The following is a 9730-nucleotide window of genomic DNA, read 5'->3' as shown; positions in this document are numbered from 1 at the left end:
GTAAAAAGAAAAATCCTAACTGAATAGCATGTTAGAGGTGTATGTAACCTTCTGGCTGGAATTCTATTTAATTAAATTACCACATCAAGCCTGTGTGGGAGGTTTTATTGTTCCTATTTTAACAGATGAGGAAACTGAGGTTCAAAAAGGTTAAGCAACCTGCCCAAGGTCATATGGTTGGTGGAGCTGGAATTGAATTTCAAGCTGAGCATCTGATGGGTGATTAAGACTCACATAAAAATCAATCAACCTATTATCACATTAAGACACTAACTAGGATGACTGAAAGAAAATGCCTGAAGCTTCCAGGAAATTCAATATCATCAAAGAGCTTACATTAATTGCCTTCAGACCCCTGGCACTGAGCTAAGTGCTATAAGAGATAATCCGCACAGGTGGCCTGGCTCTCCGGTGGATTTTTTTTAATAAAAAAAAACTATACATAGAATATAATTATGTATAACAGGAAGATTAGCACCACCATGAACTTGAGCCAATCTGAATATGGATCAGTTGGATGAGAGCTCCCTGAGAACAAGGACTGGATCTTTTTAGTCACTGTAGTCCCAGTGCCTTGCACAAGCTGGGCACAAAGTTGGCACCCATTAAGTACCGCTGAAATGAATTCCATTTGAAGATAAAGGCCGTGTAACTATTGGATCCGAAACACAAAATGTTCATCAGTAGGATCAGAGTTGAAGGGCAGGCATCTCTCCTGGCTGGCCTCCCCACTTCTGCACCAGGTCTCCCCTGTAGGGCGTTCACTTCACTGGGCTTGAAATGAAAGCCACAAAAATATCATCTTAAGTGGAGTGTTCTGAAGGTTAGCGCTGGAGCTCTGGCCAGAGGCATAGATAGATGGGGGAACCCAAGGACCAGAGGAGTGAAAGAGTAGTTCATCACAGCATTAAGACCATGTCTTCCCCTCCACCCTGGGGGCAGACTAGGGGTGCAGAGAAAGCACCAGAGAGGTGAGCAGAAGATAGGTTTGGAGGTAGCAGAGCCTGGGGGGGGGGGGGGGCAACTTAGAGTCCAAGGAACAGCACTGGGAGGCTGACACCAAGCCCTGGGATATGGGGCTGCCACTGGGCCAAGCACTTCTGCATATGGGATTGGTTGTGGGGGCAAGGTGGGAACAGAGCAGGCCGGAGGGGGGCCTGGGTCCCTCGCTGTGCCCCAGAGGACTGGTACAGAGGTGAGGAGGTGGGCTAGGAAAGGCATGCAGATTCTGTAAGGTGTACCATGTGCTTGGGGGCGGGCCTTGGAGGGGGCGGGGTAGGTGTACTAGAGAATATGGGAGAGTACCGTGGGAATAGAGGCAAGAGGAGGCTCCAGGAGTTCACAGGGTAGAGAGGAAGCCAGGAGTAATTTCAGGTAACAAGTGGGAAAAATAAAGATGGAATAAAGTATTACAATAAGTTTTAAAGGGTGGATGAAGAAAGTTACTGAAAGCTAGTATGTGCTAGTATGGGGAGAGATTTGGGTTCAGATTTTAACTCTGTCACTTACAAGGTGACATAAGTCACATAGCTCTCTAGGCTTCTGTAAAATGGGTAGAACACCTCATATTGCCTCATCTTTCAAATGGGTAGAACACCAACCCCACAAGGTTTTGTCAGGATTAAAATGAGACACGTGTCTCAATGAGACACATGGCCTGGCATAGTAACATTCACTGAATATTAGTTCTTCAACTCCCACTTGCCAAGGGCTTTTGTCTTTGCTACTTAATTCTTACATACTTTCTGTTAGCCAGTTATTTTTATCCTGACTTAAAAAATGAGAAAATTAAATCTCGAGGTATTTAACTAACATAGGTAGTACACAGCAAATCTAGGACTCATTCCCACACGTGCCTAGTCTTATACCCTCTACTCCACTCACTATCCTGCTGCTTTATTAGCATAAATATATTAATATGTACCTCTGGGGGGCGCCTGGGTGGCTCAGTCGGTTAAACGTCCGACTTCGGCTCAGGTCATGATCTCGCGGTCCGTGAGTTCGAGCCCCGCATCGGGCTCTGTGCTGACAGCTCAGAGCCTGGAGCCTGTTTCAGATTCTGTGTCTCCCTCTTTCTCTGACCCTCCCCTGTTCATGGTCTCTCTCTCTCTGTCTCAAAAATAAATAAACGTTAAAAAAAAAAAAAAAACTTAAAAAAAAAAAATAATATGTACCTCTGGAAACTGCCTAGGTTAGTACTTGGATAATAAGAATTAAAGTTATAAGAATTATAAGTACACTATTATATCATGTTATTAGGTATTTATAATTATTATATTTATAGCAATTCTGTGGTTTTGATTATTATATTTATAGCAGTTATGATGCATTTTTAATTATATTTATGGCAATTGTGTATTTATAATAATTATTGTAATGGTTAGGCACTAAAGTAGGTACTTTTCATACATTGGCTTATTTAATCTTTTTTTTTTAAGCTTATCTATTTACTTTGAGAGAGAGAGAGAGACCGAGAGAGCGAGTGGGGGAGGAGCCAAGAGAGGCAGAGAGAGAGTCACTAGCAGGCTCTATATCCTCAACACAGAGCCCGATGTGGAGCTCAAACTCAGGAACCGTGAGATTGTGACCTGAGCTGAAATCTAGGGTCAGATGCTTAACCGAGCCACCTAGGCATCCTGAGCTCATTTAATCTTTGTAATAATCCCAGGGGCGCCTGCGTGGCTGAGTCAGTTAAGCGTCTGACTTTTGATTTCGGCTCAGGTCATGATCTCATGGTCCATGGGATCAAGCCCCGAGTCAGGCTCTGCAGTGACAGTACTGAGCCTGCTTGGGATTCTCTCTCTGTCTTTCTGCTCCTCCCCCACTCTCACACACAGGCTCATGGGCAGGCTCTCTTTCTCGATCTCTCTCTCTCAAAATAAATAAGTAAATTTAAAAACGTAATCTTTATAATAATCCTGTGAATCAGGAACTATTAATATCTCACTTTCCCAGTTGGAATGAAGTGATTTGCCCAAGATTAAAGATCTATTAATTGGTAGAGTTGTGTTTTGAATGGGAGACATGGGCACAGGGGGTGGGGCTTGACTCCAGATTCACATATTTTATACTTGTCCAACTTGTTTAACTTCCGTGCAGAAGTTTTTCTCTTTCTCCAATTTTTCCTTTTTCCTATTTCTCACCTTTTTTCTTTCTTCTCGTTGTTGGCGCAAGAGTAATTCTCCCCCATTTCCACGATCAGGTTCCGAAGTCACCCAAACCTCTAGAAGGGGGCACAAATCTGAATAAATGGCGTTTAACCTGACTAATAAGCAAAGAAATGCAAATGCAAATGGCATTAACGCAGGCAACAAATTGCAAACGAGAAAACCCAAGTCCACAGGGAAGCAGGTCCCATCTCCTGTGACTGTGAATTTGTGCAGCCCTTTTGGCACAAATTCGCATTAGGTAGTAAAAGGCACGAAAGGGCAATTTCATTTAGCAGTCATTTACTCATTTAACATACAGCAATACAGCGCGTTGGGAATTTATTATAACGCCATGAAGGAAATTACTTTCTTCTCATGGGAATTGCACTTAAGAAGGGGTTGAGTGTTACTATTTACTTTTCCCCCAACCATCTGTCATTTGGGGGACTCCTCTGGGACCAGCTGGGAGAGGCCAGCTTCAGGGTTATGTTCATTACCCTGGCCCCCCCGGATTCTGAGTCTACAGAGGGAACCCAGGTGGAGCCAGGGGCTCCTTTATCCACCACGGATGCCACTTGAGTGAAAGGTAGTCTCTTCCTGATGTGGTCAGGCAGCATAAGAAACTCCGGCTTCCTTATTTTTTTTTTTTATTGAGCTATAATTTTTTTTATTGTTTTTTCAACTTTATTGAGATTTAATTGACATATAACGTTGTGTAAGTTTAAGGTGCACCACACGTTGAGTTGATGCACTTAGATACTGCAAAATGATTACTGCTGGCTTCCTTGTTAAAGGACTTCAGAGCTCTCCCAGATAGAAGAGCCTGACTTTGTCACAATGATTTACACCCCATCATGGCTTCTTGCTGACCTGTCACGCCTGCCTCAGGAATACTGGTTTCTCCTTAACAACCTTACTCCATTCTGAGTGTCACTCCTGGAGGGAGGGACCACAGCACTGTGCCAGCATTTAGATCCAAAGATCCTTTCATCGCCCCAGCTGGATCCCACCACTTCCCAGCAGCCTGGAGGTCCTGAGCAAATGAATCTGTGGTCATGACCTTGCCCTGTAGCCTCCCCGGATCTGGTCAGCTCGTCCTGATGCCCTCCAGATCCTGGGCAGCCACACTTTTGAGTCTGTGTTGTGTCAGCTCTGCCTGAGGCCAGGGCAGGGGGCACTGAAGGTATCAGAGGGCACGGGAGCTGAGCATTCTTCGGCACCTCCATTGCCTGCTATTGATTTTCTCCCGCCCTTGCTCTTCTGTTGCCCTATAAAGAAGCCAAAGTAGTAAAGCTGTCAGGACGTTTTCCAAAAGAAAGATGTGCTAAATGGAAACGTTTGTTAGTGCCTCTTAAACAAAGAGAGACAGCGTGGCTCGGCGGGAGCCGCTGGCATTGCCGTGGGCTGCAAGTGGAGATGGGTCTGGAGAGAGAGCAGCACTGTCAGGGGCGCGGCTGCTGATGTTCCTACAGTTGAGGGGAGCGTTACAGGCTAATCGTCTCCCCCGCCAGGGCAGAAACACGGCTCACACTGGAGCTGCTGAGCCGCTTCACTTTCCCAAAATGAGGCTGAGCCTTGGAATGTCAGGGAGTCCCACAAATCAGGGTAATTCAAAGTCTCTGTGCCTCCTTGGGTTGCATCCCCAGTCCAGAAAAGAGAGAAGGCTCAGAGAACTGGAGGTATTTATAACTTACGGTATCTGTGCATCAGGAGCGACACCACTGTCCCCCTGCATCAGTTGCAGGATATTTGCCATGACACGCTGAGACCGACAGTCATCTCTGCCATTGACTGGCTCTGGGATCTCAGCCAAGGTACATAAGCATTCTGAGCCTCAGTTTCCTCGTCTTTCAAAATGGAGATGCTTATACCTACTTTCAGGGCTACTGGAAGCATAAATGCCAAACTGTACTAAAAAATCAAGTCTAACGTCTTGCACATATATGTTCAATGAATGGTTCCTTTGACTCTTTTTCTATCATTGGCCAGAGCCCTCAACCCAGTCTCTGCGTGGCCTTTTATGTCTTGACAGGGTGTTATGGATCTATTCTAGGACTTGGTGTCTTCCTGGGTTAATAAAACCCCTCTAATGGCTAAAAAAGCATTCTTGTACCAGAGTATAAGGCAGAATACTACATCGATTAAAGCAGGAGATTGACATTATTAACAATGACCTCAGACAAGTGATATCATTTAGTTGCTCATTTGCACCACAACGCAGTGTTTATAAAAGTGCTTAGTATGGTGCCTGGTCCAAGTGTGTGGTAGGCAGAATTCTAGGATGGCCCCCAAGATTCCCTGGTATGCATGTCCCATATAATTCCCTCCTCTGGAATGTGCGTGTGGCTTGTGAATATGACAGATTTCACTCTAATAACTTCTATGGCAAAAGTAGAGGGATTTTGCAGATGTAATTAAGATCCCAACTTCATCCATTTTGAGTTAATCATAAGGGACATTATCCTGGGTGGGTCTGCCTCAAGTAAATGAAAGTTCCTCCTGCTGGCTTTGAAGATGCGATACACTATGAGTTCTATAGCGTCTAGAAAACGAACTCTGCCAATAACCACATGAACTTGGACAAGAACCCTGAGCCTTAGATAAGACCAAAGCCCTTGCTTGCAGTCTGTGCGACCCTGAGCAGAGGACCCAGCTAAGCTGTGCTCAGACTCCTTACCATGGAAACTCTGAGATAAGCAACATCGTAAGCAGTAACATTTGTGGCAATTTATTATGCAGCAATTGAAATCTAATACAAATTGTAGACATTTTAAAAAATTACCATTAGTAGTGAAAAAATAGAACAGAATCCTTCAGATGGGGCTCTGTCTTCATGGCCCAGGAGAAGGACCATGGAGACCAAGATATTAATTTTTCTGGAAAATGCTACCCCAAAAAATAAAACTCCATTCCCTTGATTCCAGTACCTTGCTCTGGGTAAACACCCACATGCAACCCAACAAAGTACATCCTAGGAGTAAGCATTTTAAAGGAGCACTCCTGGGGCACCTGAGTGGCTCAGTCAGTTAAGCGTCCAACTTAGGCTCAGGTCATGATCTCGCACTCCAAGAGTTTGAGCCCCTCCTCGGGCTCTGTGCTGACAACTCAGAGCCTAGAGCCTGCTTCAGATTCTGTGTCCCCCTCTCTTTCTACCCCTCCCCTGCTCGCATTCTGTATCTGTCTCAAGAATAAGTAAACAGTAAAATAAATGTAAAGGAGCACTACTGGGTGGAGGAAGTGAGGGCTTGATTCTGGACCCTTGTAGTTGATGTCAACCTAAATAAGGAGGTAACATGAGGCACGCTCAAATGAGCAGACATTGAGCTTATTCAGGAAGAGCCAGAGGAATTGCAATTCAGGAAATGCAAGCTGTAGGCAGGTCCGCTGAAAGTTTGGGGCAGGCTGCATTTATGGGCCAGGAGTCCAAGGAAGGGGAAGTCCCCCCAGAGTCCAAGCAGTAAGTTCATTGGCTTGAGGATAGAGACGGGTTCTTGGTGGATGTTCATTGGTCAGGAGATAAATCTTTGTCTTCTGTAAATCAGGTATTGAAGAGAAATAAATCAGTCTCTCAGTTCTTACGTCCTATCCTTCTGAGGGACCATTTGTGAGATGCTCCAGTTTCTTTCCTCCAGTTCCATTTTAGATCGAAATCCTTTCACGATGGAAAAAAGAAGCAAATGTACTGGGATGATTTTCTGAAATATGAGCACATCCCCTCCTTCCATTCCCAAAAGTGGACCTTCCCTGGCTCAAATTAAAGCTTTCTTAGTTCCTTGCCTCGGGAGTGGAATGATCCCCGGAGAGGGAGAGAACAGAAGCTCTTCTGCTCTTGGTTTTCAGAAAGCCAGTCCTCAGGGGCAACAGAGACCTCTGGGCTTGAATAGTAGTTTAGGAAACAACCAGGTGAGTAAGAGCCAGGCTATACTTACTTCCAACTCGAAGAGTCTCTGGGGGGGGGGGGGGGAGAGCCACCAGGGAAGGGATAAGTGCATCAACATTGGGAATCTCTGAAGAAGAGGCTTGTTGGTCCTTCTATCAGGCTGAGCTCAGGACAGATGCTCCAGAAAAGTTGGAGAATATGGAAAGATGAAAGACCCTTGTCTTGCTTCCTGTGTGGCACGCAAAAGAGAGCAAGACCTCAGAAAAGAAATAACTACATAGTGAATGGAGAGAACCTTCAGCAGCCCCATGGAGATTCCCACAGCTTAGTGGAGCATAACAGTACAATAACTGTGTGTACCACAGAGGGCAGCAAAGTAGCTGAGAAGTAGCCAGACTTCAAGGGGACTCTGTGGACCCTTGATAGAAGGGCCAGAGCATTCCACAGATGTCAGGAATAGATGACAACCTAGGGCGGATAATGTTTCCCCAACCCTGGAACTTGGATTGGACTTCCAGAAAGCAGAAGAAGAGAATCAACTAAAAATTAAATTTAAATTTCTACCATGCAGCAAGAAGGGGTGGGGTGGGGGGGAGCGCTTTCAATAAAATTTGTACTGAGTTTAATCAAACTGAGTTTTGCAACAGATTTACAACCATTGAACAACTAGCCTACTTCTGGGAGATCCAGTGAGAAACAAAGACTAGCTTTCCAAGAGGCGACTAGTAGATCCTGACAGAAATGGCCCCAGGGAATTATGCTTCCCTTACCCCCACCTCATTTTATGCCCTCCCCAATTGCCTCTTTGTAACCTGCTTACACTGATGGAATGTTAGTGAACATGAGACAAACTGAGGCTTGAGCTTGCACATGGCTGCTCGCCATACCTCTTGCTGCTTTGGGGTCCCTTCTACCAGGTGAAGAGTCCAGGCTAGCCTTCTGGAGATACGTTGCCCAGCCAACAGCCAGCACCAACATGTGAAGGAAGCCATTTCAGATCATCCGGTCACAGAACATTGCCACCAATGACTTTAGCTGCAGTAGTCATCATTACTAATCTGCTGACCCACAGAATCACGAGTAATTAAAATGATGGCCGATCTAGATTGGTGTATTATGTGGTGGTTTTGTTATACAACGAAAAATCACCAATATAAGAGCACTCAGGGGTAACACCCCAGTGAGACACGTGAAACTGAGCTCCATTCAGGATAACTCAGGACAAAATTAATTAGCCAATGAAGTGACTTAACTGCACGCTTTGAACCAGGAGCCTAGCTTTCATCTGATTTCCCACACTGGCTCTGTGAAGTGAGATTTATTATAGGTGAGATAACTCAGGCCAGAAAAGTTGTGATAAAGCTTCTGGTTTTCCACTGAGTCCAATTTGTGTTCTAATAATGTACCTGTAACTCTTACAATACATGGTAACATGTACCATGAGGACAGAACCATACACCTGTATGGGACCCAACGTGCCTAACAGGTAAGGCCTTTTTCCTTTCTTGTTCTCTGGAAGACCCAGACCCAACCCTGCAGCCTACCTACCACAGGCCCTTTCTCCCCCAGCAAACAAACAGAAGAGTTAGAGGAGAGAAGGAGGGAGGCAGAGAGCCCTGAGTGAGAGTTAAAAATCACCATGGAGCTCAGTGGTCTCACACGAGACAAAAGCATTCATTTTCCTTCTATTTGGACAGCTGAGACTGGCCCCCTTCTCGCCCCAGCACGCATGCCAGGAGACCCAGGCTGAATCCTAATGCCAGGCGGCAAGAGGGGGCTTCTCAGGGAAGATTCTCAACAGCAAATAGGTGAAGACTCTCCAGTGACCCAATACTGTCTTCCAAGAATACTTTTAAAAACTTCTGGCTGTCTTTTCTATCACTCCTGACTTTTTTTTTCCCATCAGACTCAGAGAGCTGAGTGCTATAAAAGCCGAATATGTGCTGAGAAGGGAGGGGAGGAAAAGTCTCTGAATTCACTGAATTCACAGGGTTTTAGATTGAGAGATTCTCCAGGGCTTTGTAAACCATAAAAAGGAAGCAGATCTCTGTCAAGAGGCCCTTTCTCCAGAGCAGCTCTAACCCAGCCTGTTTGCCCTTGTAAGATGCCGTACGTAGCCTCTAAGGCATCCAGACACCATGAGTTAGCACATGGTATCTAACTATTCTCCTTCTGGAAATGCTGCCTCTTCCTTATCCTAAACTAAAAGAAGGGGTTTCCTAGGCAGAATGTGATGGAGAGTCCTAGCTCTCTGACTGACGGGGGTTCACCTTGGGCCTGAGCCCCCTCATCTGTAAAACACAGATAACAATCCATGCCTTGCTGTGTAGTTGTGAAGATGACAGTTGTGGAGTGATAGGTCTCCTGGCTCAGCCTCTGCACATCTTGTGTCCTCCTGGCACCGGCACTCACAGTAGGCAGTCAATGAACATCAATTCCTCTTAGTATTTCTACATGTGTATTTATTGGAGTGGTGAATGGCCAACAGATTATCATTTTTATTTGGGTCCAAAAGGCAGGAGCTCTTTATTATGTTTAGAGAAGACGTAAACTCTTTGTTCTGCATTTCTAAAGAAAAAGAAAGAGAAAAAAAAAAGAAAAAGAAATCTATCTTTCCAAAGCTCCTTGGGTCCTCTGCTAACATGAAAAATCCAAATATCCAATCAACCTCTCTGATGTACACTCAGTTGATTGCCTCCCC

The sequence above is a fragment of the Panthera onca genome, chromosome D1 (assembly GCF_046562875.1).
Source record: "Panthera onca isolate mPanOnc1 chromosome D1, mPanOnc1 haplotype 2, whole genome shotgun sequence".
NCBI classification, from domain to species: Eukaryota; Metazoa; Chordata; class Mammalia; order Carnivora; family Felidae; genus Panthera; species Panthera onca.
The sequence above is the reverse complement of the archived record's forward strand: the minus strand, read 5'-3'. Positions refer to the sequence as shown.